The sequence below is a fragment of the Carassius carassius genome, chromosome 5 (genome assembly GCF_963082965.1).
Source record: "Carassius carassius chromosome 5, fCarCar2.1, whole genome shotgun sequence".
Classification (NCBI taxonomy): Eukaryota; Metazoa; Chordata; class Actinopteri; order Cypriniformes; family Cyprinidae; genus Carassius; species Carassius carassius.
In genome coordinates this window covers 18641229-18656900 of record NC_081759.1, presented here as the reverse complement: position 1 = coordinate 18656900, position 15672 = coordinate 18641229, and the positions used below count along the sequence as shown (strand labels likewise).

General features: G+C 37.9%; 1 pseudogene; it reads right to left on the bottom strand.

Moving 5' to 3' along the window:
* The window catches only part of LOC132140153 (zinc finger SWIM domain-containing protein 7-like), a 32977-nt pseudogene extending 18906 nt beyond the window's left edge, over positions 1 to 14071 (bottom strand).
* Between the last annotated feature and the right edge of the window lie 1601 nt (positions 14072 to 15672).

Below are 15672 nucleotides of genomic sequence, written 5' to 3'. Positions count from 1 at the left end.
GTACCGGTCTGTCGTGGTGAAGAAAGAGCTGAGCCGCAAGGCGAAGCTCTCGATTTACCGGTCAATCTACGTTCCTACTCTCACCTATGGTCATGAGCTTTGGGCCATGACCGAAAGGACAAGATCCCGGATACAGGCGGCCGAAATGTGCTTTCTCCGCAGGGTGGCTGGGCGATCCCTTAGAGATAGGGTGAGAAGCTCAGTCACCCGGGAGGAGCTCAGAGTAGAGCCCCTGCTCCTCCACATCGAGAGGGGTCAGCTGAGGTGGCTCGGGCATCTTTTCCGGATGCCTCCTGGACGCCTTCCCGGGAAGGTGTTCCGGGCGCGTCCCACTGGGAGGAGACCCCGGGGGAGACCTAGGACACGCTGGAGAGACTATGTCTCCCGGCTGGCCTGGGAACGCCTCGGTGTCCCCCCAGAAGAGCTGGAGGAAGTGTCTAGGGAGAGGGAAGTCTGGGGTTCTCTGCTTAGACTGCTGCCCCCGCGACCCGGCCCCGGATAAGCGGTAGAAGATGGATGGATGGATGGATGGATGGATGGATGGATGGATGGTGTGTTTTTATTAAATGTGAGCCAAAATAATCACAATTACAAGAACTAAAGACTTAAGCTACTTCAGTCTGTGTGCAATGAATTTATCTAATACACAAGTTTCACAATTTGAGTTGAATTACTGAAATAAATGAACTTTTCCATGACATTCTAATTTATTGAGATGCACCTGTAGTTTTAGCTAGGGATATGCAGTATAAAATTTTCCTGTTGCGATTAATTGCTAATGCTTTTATCATGGTATACGGTATCATCGCGGTATTTAAATTTTGTTTAGTTGAAACGGCTGAATTTTCTACAGTTTAGTGCCATCTGCTGTCAGAGAGTGAATGTGTTTTCATTCAGTGCATCTCTCGTATTCCTCCATGTGCTTCTCATGCATGCTTATTTACATCAGAGTGCACACGTTAGAGGTCTTCACGGGTCCAAAAATTCGTGCCCGAACCCGAAAGAGACCCGTAATGTACTACACCGAACCGACCCGGACCCGTCTAATATTTCAAAAGCTGGACCCGGACCCGTGTAGATCCGAGAAATGCCTACCCGGACCCGACCCAGACCCGTATATTATTTGAAATCTGGACCCGAACCCGCCGGGAAGACACAGACCCGACTGGACCCGACGTTCACATATTCCACCATAAATTGCTATTACAAATCAATAAACCTGTTGCGAAAAATACAGCTTTTTGTCTTACCTAATTTAAAGAGCCATAGTCTCTCCTCCTTGTACCTGACTGCCTGTGATGCATTACAATCCTCCGACAAGAAATTTATTCATGTTATTCCTCTCGTTATTCCAAGTCCAAGCTGAATCCACTCATTATTTCAGTTTCAAAAGTCCACTTGATGTCACGGTGACGGATGACAAATGCTACTGTGCACATGTACATTCTGACTCGAGTTAATTCGCATAATAACTTCCACTGTTTGCCCTTTTGAACTATAATAACGATCGCTCGTGCAATGCCATGGCCGCTGACGTTATTTATTTGCTATCATCTGATCTCTGTGCTCTCTGCTCTGCATCGAGTCTGAATCTGAATGACTAAAACTTTAAGATTAAACGGTTCATTTATAATATTATAAAAATGGGAGAAAATGTAAAACGCGGTTTGGCGGTCGAAGTGTCCCTCACTGGTTGCCATAGAAACATGAAATGCGCTCGAGACTGCACATGCGTGCTAGCTGTATCAACCTAAAATGCTTTAACGCAGTTTGAGCGTCATAGAAAACATTCATGTGACAGTCCACCTCAGATTGTGTTGCTGATTTGAAATATATTAAATATGAGTGTGTCAAGTCTGCGAGCATTAATACCGTGCGTGCACTTGTATTAACTCTGAATCTGCGCGCTCTGCTTCTAAAAGCAGAGAGAGAGATCACTTTTTTTGGCTCCCTCTTTTCTTTTCCTAATTTTACAAGTTGCAAGTTACAAAAAACACAAGCAGTCTTTGATCATGGCCGGGTGTTCTCCGACTCCGAGTCCAATGACTCCGATCGCATGGGTATTACACACAATTTTAAACAGACCCGGGACCCGAGGTAATAGATTCGGACCCGACCCGGACCCGGCTGATGATTTAAAATATAGACCCGAACCCGTACGGGTCCCGGGTCGGGTCCGGGGTCGACGGGTCTCGGGTGCACTGTGAAGACCTCTAGCACACGTGTCTTTCAAACAGCATACAGCGTTGTGCATTTTGACCATTTGATGGGAAAAGGATTCTTAAAATACACCCCAAATTCTGAATAATTTGTAATGTATAATTATTCACGGTTTTTAGAAGTGGCCCAGGATCACATATGGCAAACAACATACAAACACATTAATAAACATCTTATGCTAACATCACACGCTACAACAAACTGTCATTGTTCTTCATGCATCACATGCATATTTAACCTTCCACGTTTACCATATGTACTTCCTTATGTGGTTATTGCTGTTTAGATGTTAATGCACCTTTTTACTGGCACATTTACATGCAATTAAATATTTTCATTGTGCCAGTGTGGGAAAAAAAATACCTAAATGTTTTTAACTAAAATTGTTAGAGTTATTATGTATAACACTGCAAAATGAAACCTTTAGAATTTAATTAGCAGGTAAAAATAATAGGTTATGGAGGTTACAGCAGTGTAGCAAATTAGCTAAAAGGGAAATATATTTATAATTATATAATAATTATAACTTGTTTGTAGAAGATCAGAAGATCAAATATTAGAATTAACTGTATAATAGAATCAATATTCCAGTTATTTAATCTGTCCATCCACCGAGCAGATTATATATAATGATTTAGCAATTCTAGGAAAGATAATTTTCCTGGCCAACATTCAAGGACTCCAAATAGTGAGCAGCACACAGAGACAATCGATTGTGAATATAAGGGATTTAATAAAGTAAACTACATCTAACATACAACTAAACTAAGCAAAAAAAGTTATAAAAGTTATAGTTATAGGAGTCTGTTATGTGAACTAGCTTATTCAGATCAGTACTAAATAAAAATAACATACAATTTTCATGAGGAGTTTCATTTTGTTATAATTATTAAAGGGGTCATATGATGCGATTTCAATTTTTCCTTTCTCTTTGGAGTGTTACAAGCTCTTGGTGCGTAAAGAAGATCAGTAAAGTTGCAAAGACTAAAGTCTTAAATCCAAAGAAATATTCTTTACAAAAGTTAAGCGTGTCAGCCACACCCTCCTAAAACGGTTCGAAGGCGTAACTTTTATTTTGTCTCATCGTGCTGGGAGATGGCATCACAGTGTGACAAGGGGCGTAACATTTGTCACATGCTTGAGGTATTCGGCCAATCACAAAGCACTGGATAGCTGGCCAATCAAAGCACACCTAGCTTTTCAGAACGATGAGCTTTGTAAAAATAATGTACATTATGTGGAAAATAATGTGTTTTTTTTAACCTTAAACCGCATAAACACATTTCATTACACCAAATAATGTAAATAACTGCATTTAGAAAATTGTCCATCTATGATCAGTAAAACACAGCTGAATTAAACTTTTGGAATTTAATTAGCAAAACAGGTTTATTTTAGTCATTTTTTTTATATCTTTTTTATTATCATACATTAAAAAAAATCTTTGTTTGCTTCCAGATTTAAATTCAAGTTTAAAGCCCAGATTTTCAGTGTGTTTTCGGACTTCTGGACCCCTGCTGTTTGGAGAACATTTAACCATAAATCAATCATATGTTTCCAACACAACATAAAAATGGTATGTAGGCTCTGGATGGAACACTGCGATACCCTTAACTCTCTTCCCCCTCACGGGACCTCTTCGAAAAACAGATTCTGTGTGGCAGATGTGTTTGGGATGGTTTAGAAAAGCCAGTATCTAATCTGTCAGACCAAAGAGATGTCACCACTGGACCCCCTGGGAGTGGTTGACTTTGGATTTGTGTGAAGTTAGTTAAACTGAGTTCTGGAATAAAATGTTTCATTCACAGGGTTGAATCTAATATGTGGTGAAGGTTAGTTTTGTTTGGATGTGTCACAAAAATAGAAATATGTGACGAGTTAAAAGGTATGGGGTAAGGGGCTAATGTAAGTATTATTAATGGGATGGGACAAGTGGAGGACATTCATTGGAAGAAAGTCCAGTCCAATCTGGTTTTACTTTAAAAATTTACTTTTGCATGATATTCATGAAAAGGAAACAGAAAAGGAAAGTAAAGGACAGGAAAAACCATTCATCCTTTACTATAACAGCTATTTTAATATTATATTTTCCACCTTGGGGAAAAAAACAAAGAAACCAGCTTAAGTAGACAACTTTTTTGTGGAACATGAGAGTTAAACTTCTAGTTTTCCATGCTGGATGAACTGACCAGTCAAGATGACCAGCTGGTGGCAATCTGGCTGAACACTTTGGACAAAATATAATGTACAAAAAATGTTCATGGAGGACTCTTAGGTTCATAAATCATAATTTCACTAAACATCCAGCATTTTTAGGCTTCTTGATAGAGTTAAGATAATACATTTGGGGAGTAATAATAAAATAAAAATGCTATAAGCATATATGTACGCTAATGTTTTCTTAGCTGGTTTGTTGCTGATCTAAGCTCATTCTAGGTCAAAGATCTAAGGTCTATCAACTCATTCTTGATGCCAACATACTACTAGTCAAACACTTCAAGCATCTTGATCTAACTAAAGACCAGCTACCATTCTGCAAACAAGTTATATATACATACATATATAATATATATATTTTTTTAATTCAGACTATTATTTCAAATGTCAGGCTTCATGTGGTTAATGTAATTTCATTTGTCATCTGCTTTCCGTGGGCGGTAATAACACCAGGCAGTTTGCAAATAAGAAATAATTTAATAAGCCTAATTTACATAGAAAGTAGGCGTGTTTGTATTGACAAAATGATTTAATTTAAGTTTATACGGGACGGCGTAACACCAGCACATAGTGACTGGTTTAAACCGGACTGCAAGAGGTCAGTGAATGCTCTTAAATACAGTTTGAAAAATGTGTCCCTTTCACACATTTCAACATCAGGACTGGCCCAACAGCACTGAAACAGCACTAAACATCCCCCACACTTCAAACTGCCCAGGGCATAAAGTGAGGAGATGGGAGAAGTGATTAGAGTAGGAGATGCCACCTTTCTGTACGGATATGTATAAAACATTAAATAAAAATTGTATGAAATCCCTGGGAAGATCATACAGAGTGAATGAAAAAAGGCAGGTGGGAGTAGAGAAAAACAACAGATTTCTAGTAATTACTGAAAGAAATGGGCTGCACTTAACTTTATAACAGAGCTTTTTCTTTTGAAGCCTTTCTTAAAAATCTTCCTGGAATGACGCCACACCACTAACCGCAATCTCAAGCACAATGACTTGAATCTTCTTTGATTTCTTGAATTTTATCAGTCTGGTATGGAATGGAATGTATCGTGTAAAGAGGCAGTTGCAAAAATCAAGTCAGGTGGATAGGAGGGGAAGAGTGGAAATAAAAGTGATGCGTAAAGACAGCCGAAAAGAAAGGTTGTTTCAGAGGTGGACCAGGAAATTACATTTTGATTATAATCACTTTTTTTTTGTTTTTTACCTCTGGAATAATATGCATCAATAAATTTTTTCACAATATGGCAAGCTTTTGATTTCATGCTGACATCCCATGGATGCTTCTCAACCCCTTTTCCAAGCATAAAATGTGTTTAAATGCGAGCTGCCTGACAGTCACAATAAGAACATGCATTAAGAAAGTAAATATGGTTATTTTATGTTTTTTTCATGAGTGTCTCTATTGATTTGAAATGCACTGCCAGCCTTGTCCGAGCCTCTTGGGTGTTTTACACAACACAAAAAATTGGTATGACAGTGCAGGCAAGCACAGTCTTGCCCAACTTGACGTTTACAGACCTCACTATGCCTACTCTTTGCGCAACAGAGAATTTTAAAGTCTTGTGTAATTTCATGAGCATTTCTTAAGACTAAAAAATCTTATTTAACACATGCAATATCAACTCACCATTTTGTTTCCATCAATCAAAAACAACATTTTAAAAATACAGACATCGTTTCAGACTACCTGCATTCTTTCCATAGTTGCCCTATAGTGAAACATCCCACCTTATTACAGCACAATGAGGATTGGCACAGGCTGGTAAACCAGCTGGTGTGACAAACACTAAGATTATCATTATTTCCCCGCGACACAAAGGCCAGAGAAGTCATTAGTGTCAATGCAGCATTATCAGAACAGCCTGCACTGATCTGCTGCTGCCAATGTGAGTCAACATTATACAGAGGAAGAGACTTTCACCACTAGTACAATAGAGAAGCTCCCATGTCCTGGTTATGTGCCCTTGTAGGTTAGCAGACAGTCAAAATGAGAGGCAAAGTGTCACATGTAAACAGGATTTTTCATTTCACTGTAAAATGTCCAGAATAAAAAAATATTTATATATATTAAAGGCAACTGGTAAACTATAAGTTAACATTGAAATATTCAGTAAAAACAAAGTGGAGTGAAGCGGTGTAATTTAAGTCCTATTACATTAGAGTTACAAAATACCATTTGGTGTAGAATGTTTTCCCAAATAAGCCCCCTCTTCCACACACAGGTCACTCAAGCAACTCGATTTTCTTAGCGCATTTCAGCCAGTGAAAGTGTTCTGAGATTTCTACCAATAGTGAAACTACCTCATGCTGTCAGGCAAACATCTATGTCCGTGTAATTTCTTGACTCCACTCATGCTACTGTAGGTCATGACTCAAAGATGGTAAGTGAAGGTCAGCGAAAGCACTATGACAGCTGGACAGCAGCCCCAGGGCAGGACGGTATTAAGCACAGCTGATCTTAATACAGTATGACAGTCCCAATGACATATTAATGAAGCTTCTATCCCCAGAGAGGGGCTGACTGACAGGATATTGGCTACTGGACCAACCGGAAACACTTCCTTCTACTGAAGGGCGACCCACCATTCCACCATTTGCAGACCACATGCCGCCAGATTTCTGCATGTGGTCTGCACATGTACATAAACTTACTCGCCAACATACAACCCCGGACCTGAAAGGCATTGGTGGACTTCTTTCCACATTTTCTTTGCTGACTTCAGAGGAAAATTTAACCATGGAAAACAGATCTGGTTGTACCACACCCTGAAGTGCACTGAAAACATAAACAGGTTAAACTAAAATTTATGGAGGTTGAGTACACTTCCTACAGAGTTCTGTGGGCACAGATTCCTATGGGCCTGAAGATCCCTGCATTTATACTGTTCCCCTTGATTAGAAGACCAAACACTGTGAAGTGTTTTCATTAAATATTAAAATCACATAAATTGCAGAACAAAAATTCACCTTTGCATTCAGTATGAATGAGACCTAGAACTAAATATGCTGCTGAAAAAAAATCCAATTTAGAGTTGGGAACGTGATTGGAACAATTTAGCACCTCAGGGTATGTAGACGGCAGAAAGTGAAAGTGACGTGACATACAGCCAAGTATGGTGACCCATACTCAGAATTCGTGCTCTGCATTTAACCCATCCAAAGTGCACACACACACACACACACACACACACACACACACACACACACCGTGAACACACACCCGGAGCAGTGATCTCTGCACAGCACAGTATTTCAACAGCTACATTTATCCACAACATAATTTCACTGGCTTTGTCTTCTTTAAATGTACAAATTGATTACTTAATATCACTCAAATCATTCCAACAAGCAGAAATATTCTCATCAGCTTAAAAAATTGTGTCACATCTTCACACTTATGCTAAAAAATTGTTATATTGCATATTTAGGAACCTAACACACAAAGACATCCTTACACCAAAGTCACTCAACAATCTTTAATATAAAAGAATGCCACAAGACTGAATTCACACCACATCCTGTTATAACATGAACATGTCATAAAACAAAACAAAAATCAATCATAATGTTGTAATATTTCATTCTCATTATTATAAAATACTATTTTTCAGAATGAGACATAAAAAGTAGAGAAGCACCAAAATTTTGACGACTGAAAATATGCTTAAAAAAAAGTTAGTTTTGGAGAGCCAAAATCATCATCCAAAACTATATGCTGGTGTTTTGTTAGTGTTTGTGCACACAACATGGATAAGCTACAACAGGTAAATGTGTAAGCAGTGTGGACACACTTCACCATGACTAAAAATGTTAAAGTAGCAAGATGTAAAATTTGTAAAACTGAACTATATTGAGAGGCAGCTCCTTGCAAAAGACCTTCACTACGACTGGTTTAATTTACTACCAGAGAACACAACACCCTGAACACCAAACAGTACCGACTTCAGTTACCCAATGACCCCAGGTTAAGGACACTTCATTTCAAATTTTCAGCTAGACTTAAATTTAACTTTGCTTATGGTGTTCAGGTAAAAAAAATGATTTCAGTGCATTACAAAATATTTTTAAAGAGTGAGTGACCTTCCTTTTGGAATCGAGAATAAGAAGGACATATTTATGTGACTGAAATGGGAAATAACGGGATACAGTCAAACTGCAGTGTAGTCTCATAGCCTTACATTTCAGAATTCTCAAATCTCAAAATACTGTTTTTAGATAAAGACATCCTTTAAACTCAATGACAATTTTAAATGAAAAAAAAAAGGAAACTTTACTGAACAAAAACATATAAGATTCCTGGAAAATACCTAAAAATGCAATTACAGGAACTACGTCACTTTATAAAAAATAAAAAAAGACAATTGAGCCTAGAATTACAGATGACAAACAGAGATGATAAACTCACACAGACATCAATGACTGTCTAAAGATGAATCACAGCAGGTCATAAAAAGGGCTATTAACTTTTATCACTATACTTTGTTTTCTGGTAATGTTTGCTCTTTGTTTGTTTTTCTTCTGTTTGGTCTCGTCGTAGGCGTTTTACGGAAACTTTACCCAGTGTAACAGACATATACGGAGATCTACGGTCAGTCATGTGAGGAATTATGGGGAAAGCAAGGATTTCCGCCCACCTACTCCCTCCTGGACACTAGCTGACCATTCTAGACACTCTGGGACTGAGAGTATGAGCTCATTGTACATCTGACTGTAGACTACAGTGTGGATATTTTCAGGGACTGACTGGTCATAAACTGAGGGGAGTTAGGTCACTCTGGCTAACATATCTGAACTCTTTTAAGGGTTACGGAACTTCCTATTTCATCACCGGATTGTTCTTACCTCAGTTTTGAGAAATGCTCCAAAAGTGGCCATGTTAAGGAGGGCACCACAACAACAGCTTCTGATCCACTCAGGTTCATTTTGCTCTCACTGAATTAAAAGCATCCAAGTTTCCCACAAATTCCCACTGCAAATCACCATCACATGCAACAAAATGAAATCATATATTATCCATTGATGTAAGCTCACCATACATTATACAAACACACACATATCCTGCGACAGTTTCAATGTAATGTACAAAGACATTTTCAGTACCTTTTGGGATTGTTTTGTGTGTGCAGTGTTCATATCAAGGAACTCTAAAGACTGCATTTGTGTTGGAGACTCATTTATTAAGAATTTATGCACTGCAGACATTGCTGCAAAGAGAAACAAGCACACACTTGCAATCCATGACACAAAAATGTGCGGTTGTGAATAATCAGTAGAAGTATCCAACAAGATAAGCACACGCAGTCTTGTGAATAATTGTTGTGTTATTAGTGCAGTTCAGTAATTGTGAATAAATGCTGCATTATTGATTTACCATAATGTTTGAAATGTTAAAGACAATGAGCCATTCTCCATATTTGGAGAATTTGACATATTGCTATATTAGCATAATTTTTGGTCCTCACTGTGACAGGTTCACCTGTTGAAGCTAATCTATATTGTGTGAGATGCTGACACAGTCCAAATATGTTTTGGTCTGATTTCGGCTCTCCATAACTAATCTGGCCGAAACCAAGAATTTGAAGATTTTGCTGTGTTGCATGAATATTTTGGTTGCAGAAATTTCTGTACATCATTAACAGCCAAACATGATTAAAAGAAGGTTTGTTCAGTGGCTGTGTGGAAAAAGAAATAATTATTTGAGACATTTATTCACTCCTACCTGAAATGCCTTTTGACTGCTAGGTGATGACACACGTGACAGAGCGCTGGTCCACCGGGTCCAACGCCTGAAGAGCACATTGGCCAAAAACTAACCATAATCTGGAAGATAGAATAAAATGAGAGTTAGAGGAAAATTTCTTAGAAAAATGAAAGTTTGCTAAAACATAACTTCCAAGATGTAGACGTTTCTTCATCAGAACAGATTTGGAGAAAGTTGAAAGCTCGACATCTCTTGCTCAGCAATGGATCCTCTGCAGTGAATGGGTGCCGTCGGAATAAGAATACAAACAGTTGATAAAGATCACTATCCAATAATCAACACAACTCCAGTCCATAAATTAACAACTTGTGAATTAAAAGTTGCTAGTTTAAAAAAAAACGAATTCGTCATTAAGGCATTTCAGATATAAACCAGTGCTTCTGACAAAAATCCCTGTCCATTATTCATAAAAATGCTTCCACCATTGTAAAAGTCCATCCCCTGCTGTCCCCTTACATCAAACTCCACCAACATGTATTTGTTTAGAACAGTTTTCACTTGTGTATTTCTCTTCTGTTTCAGACAAGTCATCTTTTTGACTGTAGAAAGAAATATCATATAGATAGAGGATGGTTTGAAGTTAAAAACCTCTTAATGATGGATTTGTTTATTACAAACAAGCAACTTTTTACTTCACAAGACATTAAATTAATGGACTGGAGTCAAATGGATTACTTATGGTCTATTAGCAGTTTGATCTCTTATTCTGACGGCACCCATTCACTGCAGAGGATCCATTGGTGAGCAGGTGATGTAATGCTGAATTTCTCAAATGTCCTGATGAAGAAACCAACTGCATTTTGATGGCAATGAATCTGAGAAAACTTTCAACAAAGTTTCATTTTTGAGGGAACTATTTCCTTTAACTGTAGGTTCAGGAAACCATGCTAGGTAAAGATAAGACAGTGTCATGCACACAGGAAGCTGAGTGGCAAAAAACCTCAGCTCTCACTTTTAACCCAAAGTGCGTGCTGTTTCCTGTCTAAATATAAAACTTAAAAATGTTGCCACTACCAATCTGGTCTTGACATCAAGCCTATAGAAATACATTCTGAAGTGGAAGTATGGAACTGCATCATCTGAAAGCCATCCAGCCACATTTTAATAATGTCTCAGAGAGAAGCAGACCGAAGCGAAGACATGACGCGATGATGACACTGAAACCAGAATCAATTGCCCAATAAAGCAAAAAGTGCTGACTGGTGATATGAACAGCCATGTATGGAGGAATGTGATTCCCAGAGTAGAGTAATTACTGTGGCTTAGTGCTTCCCCCATTGGCAGCCTGATGACTGTCATTGTGGGTTTGAGGACGCTTTTAACATCATGATTTATTCAGTCAATGACGTCTAGAAAGAGAGCGCTGGGTAAAGTCATACACATGTGCTTGACAAAGCCTGCGTTGAGTACATCTGGCGGTTAAGAGGTAGGCGCTGGTTTCTGTACAATGTTCAGTATTAATGATACACACATCTGCAGTAATTAACCCTCCTCAACTTCAGGTCAAGAGCATCCAAAACATTTAACAGTCTGTAGTTCAAGGCCAAATCTCACACTATGGTAAATCTAACTTAAGATGGAGGAGATGGGGAAAATACTTACGCTATTAGTATGTCAGCTGGTACTGTGAAAAGAAAGAGAAAAAGAGATCATATTAGTTAATACTGCTTAATAAAACTGTAAAAAAAAAATTACAAAGCACAAAGCATGTTTTAATGCACAATAGCAACATATTTGAGTACATGAAACATAAGATCTGGGAAGACAAAGTTAAATACATGTTAAACATAATACCAATAACCAATTATCAGTCATGCAAAACAGCCTATTTTGGTTGTTTATTGTGGTCACCACGGTTCTCTGGAGAAAGACCCAAACAAGCATCTCAATCTCGATCTCAAAAACACTACAGTCATCATTACTCCCTTGATATTTCTCTCTGGCGTTGTTTGACGTCAAAATTCCAACAGAATAATGCCATTACTCTCGTCCAGATGTTCTGCATTAAAGCAACAACACTATGTAATTTTTTTTTGTGTTCAAAATTTGTTACATTTATATAATGAGCGAGTGCATCACGAATTCATCTTCCAAACCGCATTTTTGTCTTATCACGAATCACTACAGTACACTTATAATAAGTGCTTATATTCGGACTATTGTATCCTGTTCGGGTCGTCACCGCTGCGGAGTAACACATACCTGCGTGAATCACCATTGATAGAAAGTAGGGAGAAGTAGCTCAGGTCAGAATGTTCTTCCGCGAGGTGCGTCCCGTTCCGTTTAACCGCTAGAGCGCCAAAAGTTACACAGTGTTGCTATAAGTCTTGTCTGCACACATAAGGATTTCACAATAACTCAATCAATATATCGACATTTTAACACAATTATTTGATACAAGGCTTTGGATTACTGGTCATCTCTTTAAGCAATAGGCTCCGAGCAACATGATGTTAAAGGAAAAATAGGAACATAAATCTCCATACTTTGAAGCCTATGCGAAAGGAAACTTCAACATCATGGACCATTAGAAACTAGAACACCACTCCACAGGACGTTTTGTCTGTTGAAGCAATCAAAAACTACAGCAGTGGAGTGAAAAACGCATGCAACTGGTATAAGTGCACCATCCGGTGACAGTAATAAGAAATTGCAGCTATTTCTACTTCCAAAAATTCACTGACTTTGCAGTTCTCTTCCACACACGTAGTTTTTACGATTAAGCCTATTTTTAAATGTTGATTAAATATCTGTTCTTCAAGCTAGAGTGGCTGCATTGGAAAAAAATAATAAAAAATTCTTATAACCAGACAGACAAGCTAAGCCTTTTAAAAAAATGGTCCAAGTGCTTAACCTGTTTGGAAATGGGACAATAATAGCTGTGTGTGAGAAATATGCTGATTGTATTGTACTGAATGATGCTTTGATTGCATTTAATTATAGCCAAGCTGTGACCTTTAAAGCCACAGTTGGGGACTAGTTTGGGATGGGTTTGTTAATGGGGTAAAATTCTGTACAGAGTTACTATATATTCTGAAATGTACCTGTGACTCAATGAAACTGTTAATCACTTAATATCTGTTGTATGAGACACATGGGGTCCATATGCCTGAAAAACAGCAAAACACATTGAACATCTTTAAGGAGTGTTTATTTACACAAAGTGCAAATAGCTTGTCTGCAGAAGCTATTTACATAAACTTTACCTGCCAATGTGTGACTGGCCTAGTCAACACTACAAAAGACGGCTGTAAAAAGTCAGTTCCAGTAACGAAGAGGGTAAAACATGCGCCGGAGTGTTTTTGATGCGATCGACCCAAGTTCGAATCTGCCTTTTGAAAAACGTTCACATCTGAAAGGCATCTATTTTCGATAAAAATGAAGGAAATATAAAGTATAGGTAGGGTTAGGGTAGGTGTAGGGATGGCTTTATTTTCCCAAAAAAACGTGGCATTCATTTAATAATTTGAAGTTATACAAGTTAATAACTTAAAATTTAAATAAGTTATAATTCACATACATTATTGCATACGGTTTTATACATATTTTATAATGTACTACAATACTTATTTGCAATAAGTAGTATAAACAGCAGAAAATCCTGCTATTTTAAAAGTGTAAATAGAATCTCTCGCTATTTACACTTTGTGCAAATTGCCACTGTCAAATCTTAAACCCAGAAATAAGCAAGTTTCAGAAATTAAAACTAAAAAGGTTATGATGTTTTAGGTCAAAATGTTCTTGCTTCCACTGAAGCACAACAGACATATACCAGTATCAGACCACTAAACCTACAGTATACTATCCAAATTCTAAGGTCTTTCAAAAGCTGCTCAGCAACAGAAAGCAGAGACGAGCCCATATTCCACCTGAAAACTAAACACACACAGAGAGAGAGAGACAGAGAGAGAGAGAGAGACTTGACTTTTAACATCTCTTTAATTACAATCTATACCAGAAATGGATACACCTTCAACACCTTAATACATAAATAGCAAAACCTTATAAAAAACATTTTCAACAGCCCATAAATAGAAAAAAGAATCAGTATCATTCACCAGTTCATAATACTTATACTCCATAACCAGCCTACTCTTTACCAGAGCTTTGAACATGTCCAAAGGATCATTTTCACTATTGAACTGCATTTTTCTCTTTCTTGTCAGCCACATTGCCATTTTTGCCATACCAAATAAAACATTTATCAGGACAATTTTGCTTTTATTTGAGGTGCTATATTTTGGACCAAAAAAAAAAAAAACTATTTGTAAAAATAAAACCAAAATCATGACTCGGTTATTTAACACACCCATAATTCCTGCTAGCTTGGGACATCCAATAAATATATGAAACACTGTTTCTGGTAGCCCACAAAACAAACACTCTTCTCCTAGCAAAGGATTGAGATGAACTTTATAACGGTTTGTTGCTAAAATCCAATGAGAAATCCTCCATTGCAAATCTCCACTTCTTTTCTCAAATGGTTTCTTATACAACGTCCTCCAACATCCTTTTGGAGAGGCCTCTGATTCAAGTAAATTAGTCCATTTGGTCTCTGGAATATCTTGCAATGCTCTTAAATTTAAGTATTTCACGCATACCAGATAAAATGCCTTCTTTGATATTGTGTCAAAACGACCAATTTCAGGTATTTTAAAAGACAGTAATCTTCCATCACCCTCCTGCCAATCTCCTACATTTACACCCACCCTGATGCTGGGGAAAACAGTTTCAACCATTTCTGCTTGCACAGGTACAGTAAAACACTCCTGCAATTCAGCTAATAATTTTTCAACAATCCTAACAGAATGAACACCAATCCTCGAGGCCAGTTTTTCCGCAGCAATCCATTTGCCCCCCGACTGAAGCTGACCGATTTTACATATTCCTGCTTTAACTAAGCTTGCACACACACCTTTAGATTTTAGCATCCCACTAGATAAAAGAGGATTAAAAATCAAAGGTTCTTCCAACACCCACTTATGGCTTACTTCGGACAGTTCTCTTTTAACAATAAATATTTGCCACACATTTAAGACTGATTCATAAAAAGAAGGGAGTCCATTAAAATCTACTTTCTTCAATTTCATTAAGAATAGGTGTCTATCCACGTTCATCCGCCCAACTCTTCTTAATAAAGCACAAGCTATTTCAGTCCGGTTCTGCAGTCTGAACGCAGTGACCTTGGACTTAATGTCCATAAGGCCTTGACCTCCTTCACTTAACTGCAGGTACAGTACTGATTCTCTTAGCCAGTGTTGTCCATTTCAAAAATAATTTACCAACACTCTCTGAATATCTTTAATAAAACCATCTGGTGGATTTAAAACAATTAATTTATGCCATAAAATAGAGGCCGCAAGATTATTAATGACCAGTACTATATGATAATTGAGGTCCAATTCCATTTTGATAACCTCTTACAAATTTTATCATTAACGCCTTCCCAATTTTTCCTTTGGT